The sequence below is a fragment of the Vitis riparia genome, chromosome 4 (genome assembly GCF_004353265.1).
Source record: "Vitis riparia cultivar Riparia Gloire de Montpellier isolate 1030 chromosome 4, EGFV_Vit.rip_1.0, whole genome shotgun sequence".
NCBI classification, from domain to species: Eukaryota; Viridiplantae; Streptophyta; class Magnoliopsida; order Vitales; family Vitaceae; genus Vitis; species Vitis riparia.
This window is the reverse complement of record NC_048434.1, coordinates 22,188,837-22,204,127: the sequence shown is the minus strand read 5'-3', so window position 1 is coordinate 22,204,127 and position 15,291 is coordinate 22,188,837. Positions and strand designations below refer to the sequence as shown.

The window sequence follows — 15,291 nt, the reverse complement described above, 5'->3', positions numbered from 1 at the left end:
TGTATGGTCTTGGATTGCCAATTTGATTACGGGAACCTCATACACGCAAGTGGAGAAAAGTCATGGGCATGTTGCTTTGGTCATGGTGAGTTCACTAATTTCAAAGATGGTGGGAGGCGGCCATGTCTAATATGGCATACAATTTTATCTCGGTGCTTTAGGACAACCAAGTATACTTATTATTTATACATCAAATATATTTACGCCTGTATAACTTAATCTTATTTATTTATGTGCTCATTTATATTCAAAGTTCCCGATTTAGATTTGGATAGATATGATATTTAAAATATTATTGTTTTCATAATACCCCGGTTGTACAGGTTTATAAACCGAGGAAAAACACTAGTTTTAGCTTGGAAGTCCCTTGGAAGCTAATGACGTACAAACTGAGCTACTATTGAAGATTAGAATGAATTGCATGAAATTTTGGGTGTGCTAAAATAAAGTAGAATTTAGGAAAAAAATTCTAACTTATTTGAATGGTCAAACATTTGACTTTGAGATTCTGCAAGGATTTTCAGATTTGGGGAATAATGGATATAAAATAAAAGAGTGGACGATATCTGGTTGTCTTTTAATATTAATGATATCCTGTACCATTTTCTTGTTTGATGAATCAAATGTTACCTTATTTGAGGAGAGTATCATTTTCTATATATAGAAAATGCTTTGTTAATTTTTACACGAGAATAATGGAATATAGTTTGCATCATCTACCATATATTGAATTTGAATCAAGGAACAATGGTTGCGTGAGAATAATAGAATAAAGATGAATATAACTGCCTTGCATTGGAGTCCACATCCTTGATAGTCACCTGTAAAATATTGTTGTTCTCTAATTGAAATCTTGAATTTCTCAAAACATTCATTCATATGAAAGATAAAGAATATGGGCTAAGAGTTTAGTGGAAGTGTCATGACACGACTCATACTCCATGTTTGCCGTCCTAAAAAGTTAAATCTATTTTTTACTTCCTTCTTTTTTTCTTTTCATTTTCCTTTTTACTTTGTTTGACTTCCACTTTTTCTTTCTCTCAAATTTCCTTACGAATCAAATCTATTTTATATTTTCTTTCTGTTTACTTTTCCTAACATAACATTAACAATTTTTTTCATCACTACTTTATTAAAATCAAATCTTATATAAGAGTTTCTATATTTTATATAAAAATTACCATTATTTTTTATATTTAAAAGAAAAAAATAAGAATATATATATATAAATGGTACATATCTAACCTATATTGATAAAAATATTTATGATTTAATTTTTATTTTTTGTGAGTGGATAGTGCGGGTTTTATATTATTTATTTATAATTCATTTGATAGTAATTCATCTAATGGCAATTTTAGGAAGTATTTCTAACTTTTTTAACACTTGAAAATGTTATCTTTCAAATATTAGAAATGCTAGAAATCCTTGTGAAATACACTTTTATTTTCATATTTTAAAATTAGATGCATGTGACCTTGTCCCATCTTTGTTTATTTTCACATTTTAAAGCTTGATGCATGTGACCTTGTCCCAATGCCATCCGACAAAGATGGTATTTTCATAATTACGACTCACGCTAGAGCCCATGATTCCAAATAAAACAATTTTATTTTAATTATATAAGACTCAACATTATCAATTGCATTGGAACATTCAATGCAATGAAATGAGAACTAGATTTTCCTAATTAAGATCATCACACATGCAATAAAGTCTTAAGAGAGAAAAGAGAAAGGAATTGTTCCAAAATGTTGCTAGAGTAGTAATTTATATTGTTATATGGAGCTTGAACTGCCCTTTTCTAATTTCAAGCTTGCCTCATTTTCGAAAATGTCCCCAAGACATCTTAATGATCAGGATGAACAGCTAGGCTACTTGGAGGGCCATCTGCATGCAGTCAAAGCCCTAAGCTGCTTTTGGAAACATACATAAAACAGGAGAATAATTCTTAATACAACTAATCTTGTTAGAAAAAGAAAGAAAAAGATGTAATTATGAGTTATAGAACTCAATTTCATCTCTAGCCACCAAGTATTTTAATAACCTTAAGATTATTGAAAATAAGAAACTATTGTTCACTATAAAGATCTACTTGTAAAATTGGATTATGGAGCCCCCAACTTTGAATCAACTGAGTTAGAAATCAATATTTAATTTGATTAGTAATTAGGTTTATTCTAACTACTTTTAATTTACTTAAATTAATTCTCAACATTTTTACTTTACAATTTAGGTAATAGTAAATCTCCTTGACCTAACATCATTGTTTTCCATTTTTTTATTTTTAAAGATGATACCTTAAGTACTATAGCATACCAGAGACTCTTAGCTACCCTTGATCCTTGGTTATCATGATTATCTCTATAGCTATCCACCTTAATACAAATCTATAAGTAATAAGTGATAAAAAGCTGAGACCTGAACCTGAATTAGATATCATTCATCGTATGGGAATTAGGAATATGAATTGAAAAGGAAAATGATGCAGGACACTTATACTCCCAAAAACCTAAGATAATGGGAGGTAGAGGTAACCCCATGTACAAGGCCCAACCAATGTTGGTAATCAGCTGATTAGGATCATTGTTTGTCCTTCTTATGTACGTCAAATACCCTACCCCCCACCCACACTCAATTGTTAACGAGGCACAAGGTGAGCCAGGCCAAACCTCACCAAGATACGAAATGATGCGATACAACATACACTCTTAAAAGCTTAAGCTTGTGGGACGTAGAGGTACATATAAGGCCCAACCAATGTTGGTAATAAACCGATATAGGACATGGGACTTTTATCCATCCTAAGTCAAAGAATTAGGTTTAAGTTGTAATTATAAGTTGTAGAAGTCAAGTTGATCTCAAGTGACCAAGTATCCTAATAACCTTAAGATCACTAAAGATAACAAACTTTTGTTCTCTTCAAAGCTCTACACCTAAAATTGGATTATGGAGCCTTCAAATTTGATCAATTGAGTTAGAAATTAATATTCAACTTTATTAGTAATTAGGATTATTCCAACTACCCTTAATTTAAGTAAATCAATTCTCAATATTTTTACTTTACAATTTAGGTAATAGTAAATCTCCTTGACCTAACATCATTATCATCCATAATTTAGTCCTTAAGGATAATACTTAGAGTACTATACAAGTGGTAGTGATACTTTCTTTAGCTTATGTTGGCTAGAGTTGCTTTGAATTTAAACTTTTTATTTTGAACAACAAAGAATTATAAACAATCATCCATACATAAAACCTGTCTTTCATGATATGGTGAATATCACAAAGGTATATTATAGGATTAAATGCAATGATATAAAAGAATTCACAGATTGAGGAAGTAAGGATTATCCATCTACCTTCTTACTTGGTTGTTAAACACTTGAAGTATGAAATATATGTTATGCTATACTTTTATGTTTTAAGCTTATCGCTATTTCCAACACCATATAAATCTTAGTCTAGTTGCTTTAAAATTGTAACTTATGTCCAATTGAGGTGTTTGTCAAGAAGAGATAGAAGGCTGACTTAATATTTCTTTGTTATACTAGATATCTTTGTATAACAAGAAAGAGGATAGGAATATATCTATAAGTATTTTAAGTCATGGAGACAAAAAGTTAATTACAAGATCAGGATAAGACATAAAGCATATACCAAGTGGGTCAAGATGTAAAAAAGAGTGAAAATGCCTAATAGAGTGAGGGCTTGTCATTCAAGGTGTAGATATTGGGAGTAAGAAAATATGAAATTGTTTCAAGATCTCTAACTTGTATCTATTTTATCGTTTCTCTATAATTTCTTTATAATGTAGAGAATTGATGTTCTTTTATTTGTGGTTCTATACGGTGTATATATTCCTTTTTGTTGCAAATATTATATAGAATATTTCCTATATTGATATATCATTGTATTAGTTGATTTTTTATGTAGAATAAGTATATTATAAATATCTCTATAAATATTATAGTTCATGACAAGAAAACAGTAATGAGGTACAGATGAATGGGAGACATGGTATGTTTCAAGGTTTTATTCCTTTGTCCTCTATAATATTTTCTATGATATAATAGAATGATTTTGTCACCTATGGGTATAAGCATGGTTAGTTAAATCACATTAAAATCTCATATTTTTGTGTAGATTGTTTCATCTTTGTGTTCTTTTTATACAATGTTAGTATTAAAAGATTTTGCCTACACGACAAATTCTATTAAAGCTCGTGATTCATGGTATAGACACAAGAGGGTAAAAACATAGGATGTTTGAAGGCTTAATAATTATGTGTTTTTTTGTCATATAAAATATTCTCTATGAAATGATGAAATGATTTTCTCTTATCAACAAATTTAGGTATGATATTGAATCATGTTAAAATCTCATATATCTTTGTATATAGATTATTTTATTTTTGTTTTCCTTTTCTAATGTGTTATCATTAAAACTTTTGCCTACACAATAAGTTATCAAGGCTTCATCCGTTGGTACAACATACTGTTATGAGTAAATGATTTCATCTTTAAATTATTGTATTAATGAATGGTATAAAAACTTCGGTGCAACTCAAAGATTTCTAAGAGTAGCCTAAGCAGACGTTGAGTATAGTACGAAAGAGGAATCCATTGAAGTTGAGCATGCCTACAAACGTTCTTGCATGAGGTCTGACAAGGAAAGTTTCCTCCCAAGGGCCACCTTAGTTTCGATGGTCTGGAGTAGTTGTCAATCCCATTACGGGAACTTAGTCCATTAGGTCAAAATTGGCATTAATTTGTCAAACACGTTTGTTACAGGTTGGTTGGCCTCATGCATACTAGTGGAGGAACTGGATTAATGACTGGGGAGTTTCATTGGCCATGGCTTGGCTTAGTGGATGGTAGGTGTTAGTTTTGTGCTTTCTAACATGCGCAAAGAAAGAGCAGGCCAATTTGATATTGAGCATGAATATAATTTTTTAAAACATCAATTATTTGAAGAACAAAAAACTAAGGAACACGTTAAAAAAGTCAGCAGTGTGAATGTGGTCTTAATTTTTCTAGTTCCCTTTCGAAATTTACTAGCATAATATACCCATATGCTAATGGACAGAACACACGAGGAAGTTCCATCACTTATTGCTTTGCTCAGTCAGAAAAGTGTCATTGAGAATGTGGAAGAAGATTGTTTTCTAGATGGGTTTCAGACCATTACTACAGGTCATTCGAATTGAATTTTTAGGGTATCAAGCATGTTGAACTTGCTTGCAATATTAAGACTGTCCATCGGGTTGAAACGTCCATTGGAATTCTTGATACTTTGCCTCCAGTGCTCTAGCAAATTGACTTACTTTATCAAGCTCGAATGTTGGCTTGTCGATGGCTACAAGGTTGTCATAAATCTGTTTGAATTTGCTTGAGTGCTTTTCTCTACTACAAAGATATTCCCTTTTAAGAGAGGTAAATCACTACAAGATATTCTTCTTGTTGGAACTCTCAACAACTATTACATGTGGCCTAGATAGTAATAGCTGTGCACAGGCCGCTAACAGTAGTAAGGTGTTGCTTTGCTTTTTTCACTCAATTCTTAAATAGAATTTAAAACTAAATAATATTTAATAATATTAATAATTAAGTTATTTATTTTTTTAATATTTTATTTCTATTAAATATGAAACAGTGAAAAAATCAATATATTTTTCTTAATATTTAGAAAAAGTTAAATATTTTATCTTTTTCTATTCAATAAAAAAATCTGAAATAAGTATTAAGTCAACAAAAAGTAAAAGATTAAACAATATAAAATCTAAAAGTAAATTCCTTTTATAAAAAGTTTTAAAAAAATAAACACCATTTAAATCACACATTTGTGATCACAAATAATTAGGCATATTCACCTTTTATGTGCGACTCTATATCCATTGTACTTATGTGATTAAAGATAATTACTCACTATACAAATCACATGTTTAATTATAGATAATTAGACATGAGCATTAAAAAAGCTACATAAAAATTGTACATTTATAATCACAAATAATTGGACAAATAAATAGATTGAGATAATAACTTCAATATGATATATCTAATTAATTAGAGCACTGATACGATGTTGAGTTTCAATTTTCTTGAAAACTTAAAATCATAGAAAGAGGGGAATGGTGGAGAAGCATAATATAAATTCATTGTACGCCAAAATCCGAAAAGTTTAAGCTTTTAAGAAAATTGGTGGCCGAAAATAACCAACTAGCTTTTGAAGATAAGCATATTCCACCCTTTAAACACACTCTCGGCCATTATACCAAGGAACCGTTAGGTGTGTACCCATCATTATTGTTGACTCAACCATGTTGTCTCTTAGAGTTGTTTGATGATCCCGCCATTCTTAGCTTAATTTATTTTCACACATCTTTTTACGTTTTATTCATTGAAGACACTGTTAATGAATAGCGATAGTTGCATTAATATTACTCATTTGCTACCAGTAAATGTCAGAATTTAGAGAAAAAATAGAGGAACATTGTTTGTAAAAGATTTTAATGAACAGAAATGAATTTCTAATATACATTGAACAACACAATCAATTTCCTTTTCTCTGCTAATTTTGTATAGAAGCTACGACTGCGACATTATTCAGGCACCACTGCAGCTGCAGATGTCACACCAGATCCTAGGTGAGCAGATTCAATGGGAACAATAATACCACTTGCTGCTGGTTTACACTCACTGTTAAATGAATTTTCTATGACAATATGTCTCAATTCTTGTTCGGTAAAGCTTTTTGCTCCATGGACTTGGGCGGTCTGTTTCATCTCCTTGCCTTTTCCCCATGAAACGATATACAAGCCCACTATGATCTGTTAGACTATGTTTGTCCAGCCCATGAGCCCATATATTAGGCTATTTTATATTTGGGTATTCCCTAAGCCCAAATATGGATATATAAATAGCATTAGGGTTTTGGTATTATGAGAGAGAAGGGCATTTGATTGAGAAAAGGAAAGAAGATCAAGGTTGTTTTTCTAGTCATTGTTCTAGGGCTCAAGGGTGAAGTTACAGGTTCCTTTCATCAAACTTTTGGGGAATTCTTGTGGTATATTTTCCCCCTTATTTTTTTTCTGTTCATGTTTCTTGGGATGATGGATTCCCACCTCAAGTCAAAACTTAATTAATGTATCCCCATTTATTGAAGTGGAAGAAATTTTCTCTATGGTTTTTTTACCTCTATCCAGAGGGTTTTTCCATGTTATATTGATGTCCTCTTTTGTGGTTGAATGTTCTTGATTGTCATTCTTGATTTTTGTTGGGTTATTATTCTTGAGAAGTGGTTATTATTGTGGAGGAATCTTTTAACTTTGGCAGGTTAATACTCTAAATCTCTCCCTTTATCTTCCCAACAAGTGGTATCAAAGTCTGGTTGCATAACTTTTATTCTTGAAAGGAATGGAGATAGAAGGGAACTCAACCTCCATGACAAAGCTTAATAATTCAAATTGGGCTATATGGAAGTCCATGATGGAAGATTTTTTCACTATTAAAGATTTATCAAATAATCTTGAGGGTGAAAAAGCCAAACCCAAAGATATTTTTGATTTGGAATGAAATAAGATGAACAAAAGGCAATTGCCTATATTAGGCAATGGATTGACACATCTTCACATCATCATATGGAAAATGAAACAAATGCCTATAATCTCTGGAAGAAATTGGAATCAGTGTTTGAACAAAAAACTGTTGGGAATAAAATTTTCTTATTAAAGAAGTTGGCGAATATGAAGCTAAAGGAAAGAACACTAATGATAGATCACTTGAATGTTTTTTAGAGTATTGTTAATCAGTTGGCTGCTATGAAAATGGTTATCGATGATGAGATGCAAGCATCTATGTTGTTGTGTTTACTACCAGACAGTTGGGAAACTTTTGTTGTAACTATTAACAACTTTGTTTTGAATGGTGCATTGTCTATGGAGCTTGTGAAGGGAAATTTGTTCAATGAAGAGACAAGAAGAAGGGCTTATGAGACAAAAAATGCATAGACCCTCATCACATAAAGTAGAGGAAGAAATAGGAATAGAAGACATAAAAGTCATGACAAGTTTCAGGGAAGGTCCTAATCCAGAGATAAAATCAAATGCTTCCATTGTGGAAAAGAGGAACATATGAAAATGAAATGTCGGACTTGGAAAAGGGAACATGATAGGACATAATCAAGAAAAAGAAGATGACAAGAATGTCATAGCCTCTATATCCAACAATAATGAAGTTTTAATGCTCTCAAATGAGTGCTTGCATGTGGATGAGGAAGGAGTTGAGTGGATTGTAGACACTGTAGCTTCCTACCATGCTACTCGCCATTTGGAGTTGTTTTTTTATTATAGAGTTGGAGACGTTGGCATAGTCAAAATGGGAAACTCTAGTCACTCCAAGATTGTAGGGATGGGTGATGTTTGCCTTGAAACCAATATGGGGTGTAAGTTGACCTTAAAAGATGTAAGGCATGTTCCAGATTTATGACTTAATCTGATGTCAGGTTTTGCCGGACAAACAAGGTTATGGAAACCACTTTGGCAAAGGAAAATGGAAACTCACTAAAGGCTCATTGGTTGTTGAAAAAGGAGAAGCATGCTGCACTTTGTACAAGACCCAAGGGAAAGTTTGTAATGATGAGTTACATGTTATAGAGGGTACTTCCTTGGAGTTGTGGCATAAAAGGTTGGGGCATATGAGTAAGAAAGGATTGCAAGTCTTGACAAGGAAGTCCTTAATTCCCTTGGCCAAAAATGAATCATTGTCTTCTTGTAATCATTGTCTGGTTGGAAAACAACATAAGGTTTCCTTTAGTAGCAGATCTAAGAAGAAGTTAGAGAAGTTGGAGTTCATATACTCTGATGTTTATGGCCCTATGGATATGGAAACTCTTGGAGGAAACATGTACTTTGTAACTTTCATTGATGATGTTACCAAGAAGGTATGGATTTATTTCTTCATATCAAAGGATCAAGTCTTTCAATATTTTCTACAATTTCATGCCATGGTTGAAAGAGAGATTGGAAGAAAATTGAAGTGTTTCAAGTCTGATAATGGGGGTGAGTACACCTCAAGGGAGTTTGAAACTTATTGCACTGAGAATGGTATAAGGCATAAGAAAATAGTTCTTAGCACTCCATAACATAATGGTGTGGTTGAAAGGATGAATCATACCATCATTGAGAAGGTTAGGTGTATGCTAAAGACTATAAAGTTGCCTAAGGTGTTCTGGGGTGAAGCTACTCAAACTGCTTGCTATTTGATAAACAGATCTCCATCAGGTTCATTGAACTTTGAGGTTCCAAAGAAAGCATGGACATTAAAAGATGTTTCCTATTCCTACTTAAGGGTCTTTAGGTGTAAAACTTTTGTGCATGTTCCTAATAAATAAAGATCCAAACTTGATGATAAGGCAGTTCCACATGTCTTTGTTAGGTATGGTGATGAAGAGCTAGAATTTAGATTGTGAGATCCAACTAAGAAGAAATTGGTGTGAAGTAGAGATGTGGTCTTCTAAGAGGATCAAACCTTGGGAGATTTTGATAGAGCTAATCAATTTAAAAGTATAAGTGATGACTTTATTGAGTTGGTACCTATTCCTCTATCATTAGAGCAGTTCAGAAATGAAGAGGAGTAAATTGATAAGCTACCAAGAGATGATAGTGCAAGTGACATACTTGCACAGGAGCTAGTTAAGCATGAGGAGCAAGGGGAGTAGGATGATTTGATATCCCAAGTTAAGAGGTCTACTAGAGAGCATCGTCCCTCTACTATATATCCCTCTTTTGAGTATATGTTAGTAATTGATGAGGGGGAGCCATAGAGTTTTCAGGAAGCAATGTAAGATGAGATGGATTCCTTGCAGAAAAATGAAAACTATGAGTTGGTACAACTTCCTAAAGGAAGAAAATCATTAAAAAAAACAAATGAGTGTTCAAGTGGTTGAGAGATATGGTTGAAGAAAATGCAGCTAAGTTGAAAAAGATTCACATAAACAAGAATGCCTCAAACATGTTGCAAGACATACACTCCTAAAAATCTAAGATAGTTGGGGGTAGAGGCAACCCCACATATGAGGTCTAACCAATATTAGTAATCAGTCGATGTGGGTCATTGTTTGTCCATCCTACATTAGAAACTCCCCACTCATTTGTTGATGCCTACATTAGAGAGTATAGGGTGAGCTAGGTTAAACCTCGCCCTAATACCAAATGATGTGCGACCATATACACTCTAAAAAGCCTAAGCTAGTAGGGAGTAGAGGCTACATATGAGGCCCAACCAATGTTAGTAATAAACTGAAGTGGGTCATTGGACTTTTGTCCATCCTACGTCGAAAAATTAGGTTTAAGATGTAACTATAAGTTATAGAACTCAAGTTGATCTCAAGCAACTTATTATCTTAATAAAACACCAAATAGAGTGAAAGTTTTCCATTCAAGGTCTAGATATTGAGAGTAAGAACACAGGAAATTGTTTCAAGATCTATAAGTTGTATCTATTTCATTGTCTCTCTATGATATCTTTATAGTGTAGTGAATTGATGTTCTTTCACTTGAGGTTCTATATGGTATATATTTCTTTTTGTAACAAACATTGTATATATATTTCGTGTGTGCGTGTGTATCTATCTATCTATATATATATATATATATATATATATATATCTGTCATTGTATTATTTGTTTTTTTTTTATCTAATAAGTATATTACAAATATCTCTATAAATATTATAATTCATGACAAAAAAAATAGTAATAACATAGAGATGAATGGGAGACATGAAATGTTTCAAGCTTTATTTTTTTGTCCTTTATAATATTTTCTATGGTATAGTATAATTATTTTCTCTCATCCATGGATTTAGACATGGTTGCTTAATCCACATTAAAACCTTACGTATCTTTATGTGTGATTGTTTCATCTTCGTGTTCTTTTTCTATTATATTAGTATTAATGATTCTACCTATAAAACTCATGACTCATGACTCATGATATAAACATAAGGAATGTAGAAACATAGGATGTTTCAAGACTTAATTGTATGTGTTCTTCCATCCTATATAATATTCTTTATGGAATATTGGAATGATTTTCTCTTATCAACAGATTTGGGCATGATATTGAATCACATTAAAACCTTGTATATCTATGTACGAGGATTATTTTATCTTTGTTTTCTTTTTCGAATATGTTAGGATTAAAACTTTTACTTACACAATAAGTTAAGTTATCAAGGCTTCATCCGTTGGTACAAACATATGGTTATGAGTAAATGATTTCATCTTGGGATTATTGTATTAATGTATAGTATTAAAACTTCCGGTGCAACTCAAAGATTCCTAAGAGTAGCCCAAGCAGATGTTGAGTACAGTACGAAAGAGGCATCCATTGAAGTTGCGAATGCTTACAAACATTAATTCAGACGTGTTGAGGTCTGAAAAGGAAAGTTTCACCCCAAGGGCAACCTTAGTTTCGATGGGCTTGAGTAGTTGTCAATCCCACTACGGGAACCTAGTCCATTAGGTCAAAATTGGCCTTAAGATCTCACATACAATTGTCACACAGTGGTTGGCCTCATGCATACTAGTGGAGGAACTAGATTAATGATTGGGGAGTTTCATTAGTCATGGCTTGGCTTAGTGGATGGAAGGTGTTAATTCTGTGCTTCTTCCTTTCCTATATTTTATCACACCCTCTATACGGGATGAATCTGGTGGTAGAGAGACCTTGTGATATTGCCCAAAATCAACGTCAAAGGTTGCCATATCAAAACCTTTAGATATTTTCCGCATACTGTGATCCCGAAGATCTGCCTCATTATATGCGCTTCCCTTGTCAGAAACAGAGATACCAAATGTGAATGATTTAGAGACGGTGACTTTAGGAAATCTTTCCAACATTCATAAATTTTTATGATTGTGTTCAAAAAGTTAAAAATGTTTTCTAAAATTAGTGCTAAATGCACTCTTAGTATCACCTAAGTCTTAGAAGGTTCCTTCGTCATTCTCACCATCCAGACTACATGCATGTAAGGTCTATTAGAGTTGTTTGATGATCCCACTATTCTTAGCTTTATTTTCACACATCTTTTTTACGTTTTATTCATTGAAGACACTGTAAATGGATTTCAATATTTGCAGATGGAGAAGTTGTCCTTCCATCAGCAAAATTCATTCACCAACTAGAGTGAATTAGCAATGTAGGTGAAGAACATTGCAGTAATATATAGTACTCATTTGCTGCCAGCAAATGTCAGAATTTAGAGAAAAAAAATAGAGGAACATTGTTTGTAAAAGATTTTAGTTAACTGAAATGAATTTCTAATATACATTGAACAACATTAATAACACAAATCAATTTCCTTTTCTAGTTTACTGCTATCTCTTCCAATTTTAAATGGAAGATATCACTATGACCAATAATACCACTTGCTTCTGGTTTACACTCACTGTTGCTTGAATTTTCTATGACAATATGTCTCAGATCTTGTTCGCTAAAGCTTTGTGCTGCATGGATTTGGGCGGTCTGCTTCATTTCCTTGCCTTTTCCCCATAAAACAATATACAAGCCCACTATAATCAACACTGCTGCAATTATGCTGTTATAAAAATACGTACCAGGAATTAATGTCAGAGCATAAATGAAATCTTTGAAGTTAAGGTGGTTTTAATTTGAATATTCAAACCTTCCTATATGTAGCTGTTCGTGGAGTAAGAGCGACCCAAGTATGGCAACGGTTAAGCATTAAGGGAAAGAAAGAAGATACAAACAATGGGCCTCTCATCCTTGAAACCCAGGTCATTAGTGTAACCATTAATCCAGAGGCCAACACTCCCTGCAATACAACAAATTCTACTTGTTATAACTCAAAATCATCCACTAAGTTAACATATTCATAAACGATTTCTCAATATCGTTTGAATGGAAGAGAAATTGAATGTCAATCAATACTTTGTTAAAAAATCTTTATTCTTCTCACATTTCATTGAATTATATAAAATTTTCAAGAAATATCTTACTGAGTAAACAACAGTGAGAAGCCTAATGTCCCAACCAAGTTTCCATGCGGACCAGTCCCTCTCAGTGCACATGGCATATACAACCGATTGAATCGATGCACAAACACACATTAGAGCAGTTCCGGAGTAGCTTGGATACACCATGCTCATCTTAGTCTGTCCAAATAAAAGAAGAAAAACCAAAATACGAGAGCAATTTCCCTATCAGTAAAGGTATTTAATTTATCATTTGAAGAAAAAAGAAAACCTGAACCTTGATCACCTGGACTATCAGCCAAACTGCAATACAGACACAACTAGCCACAGCCAATAGTGAGCCCAACACTTGATTAGGAGACGACTCTTGTAATGCTGCAGCACCATGATGTAGTAGGTTGATGTTGGTTGACCATAACTTGATCTCTACTCCTTTGTAAAATGTTAGAATCATTGCACCACCTAGGCTCATTATAGTCCCCATTAACTTAGCTTTTCCCGCAATTGTTCCAATTGCTAATCTCTCCATCCTAGAAGAAAATACGACTAGGGTTTAGCATTTGTTCCTTAAGAAACTTAAATGTGTAATACTATAAATTTTAGTACTAAAATATCAGTAGGAAATAAATAAATAAAAAAATACCTTAAGAAAACAGCCATGACAAATGTCATAGCTGGAACCAGGTTTGTCATTGCCGCTACAAATGTTGCTGACGTTAAGCTTAGGCTCTCGGCATATAAATTTTGACCTAATGACCCTCTGCAATCAAAGTTTATGTCAGAAAATATAAGAATATTTAATAAATTTTTATCTATAAGAAGGGTACGATAAAATATTATTGAAAACATATCATATCATAAATATGAAGACATGGAGTAAAATTACTCTATAAGAACCGCACCCCTGCAAAGTCATTTACAAACAAGATAGAGCATTGAAGGAATTAAAGATATTTCTTAATGTGTATATATATACATAAAAAGATATTTTCTAATTAATCATTAGACTTACCCAAATAATCCACACAATGAGCCCTGGAGGAAGATCATCCATGTCAGTTTTGGCCTACTCTTCCTGTTAAAATTATAATACACTTTTAATTACAGTTCACCATAAATTTGAAAAGAGTGAATGAAAGATAAAACTAATATCATTTGGTTCCTGAGTGATGAAACTAAATTAAAGATGCGGAAAAAAAAAAGACAAGATTAATAAGAATCACCCTTCAAAGATTAGAGCAAGTGGAACAATAATAGCTGTTGCAAAGATATTTCGGTAGGCGACCAAAATCTTCATGCTCATGCCATCATTTCTAGCCAGTTTGTACATAATATTTAGCCCTCCAAATATTATCTGAACTACCACCATTGTCATGGCTGGCTTCAGCCCTTCCAAAAGGTTCCTCAACTTTCCAGTGGCCATGTAATCTGCAAATTAACTCAAAAGCTGCCTCTGTGTTAATTTTCTCAAGCTCACACCAAATGACGATCTGCTCTGTGGACATTGGTTCAAACCAAGTGAGTATTTTATAGGCATAGAGATAGTGGTGGAGTCAACAGCGAGAGAGAGGAATCCACGATTAGATAATGAGTTTTTTTGCACACTTATGTGCAGACGTATTGTGGTCCTCGGTGGGTAGGTCACCAGAGAGGAAAATCTGAAAAGGACACGTACGACGTATGTATACTAGTTTTACTCGAAACCCAACCCCAATTGGCTGGGCTTGGGTTGCCTTTATTTTTTAAATCCACTTGAAACACATTTACTAGCCCCATACATGCATAAAGAAAGACTAGTACAATTTGATATTGAAGATGAAAATGATTTAATATAGTAAGGAAGACGTTCAAAAGGTATATATCAGGTAATCGTGGCCTTTGGATGTTGTATTGCCTCATATGCCCACGTGCAAATTGACGAAACTCATGGGGCAGTTTCTTCACTTATGGCTTTGCTTAGAGGAGACAAGGGTGGGAGGGCGGGCATCACTGACCAAGAACCTTGATTCTTCATGGATTAGGTTTATATATGCCCATTTTGGAATGATTTCGGTAAAAATGTTTCCAATTTGTAATGTTCTTATCCATGCCAATTCTATAGTAAATATTTTTACACTACATCTTTATGAAGAAGCATATATATGACACTTTTATTGATAATACTTCCATCATAAATATTTTCATGAAGAATCAATTGTACGTATTTATATGTACTAAAAGATAGATATTTCTGAAAGTGTTTTTTGATGATGTATTAGGCCACTGTTTTATTTTTGTATTAGGCCAATTGT

General features: G+C 33.0%; 1 pseudogene; it reads right to left on the bottom strand.

Moving 5' to 3' along the window:
- Positions 1–12,371: 12,371 nt before the first annotated feature.
- LOC117913334 lies at positions 12,372–14,423 on the bottom strand (annotated as a pseudogene).
- Positions 14,424–15,291: the final 868 nt, after the last annotated feature.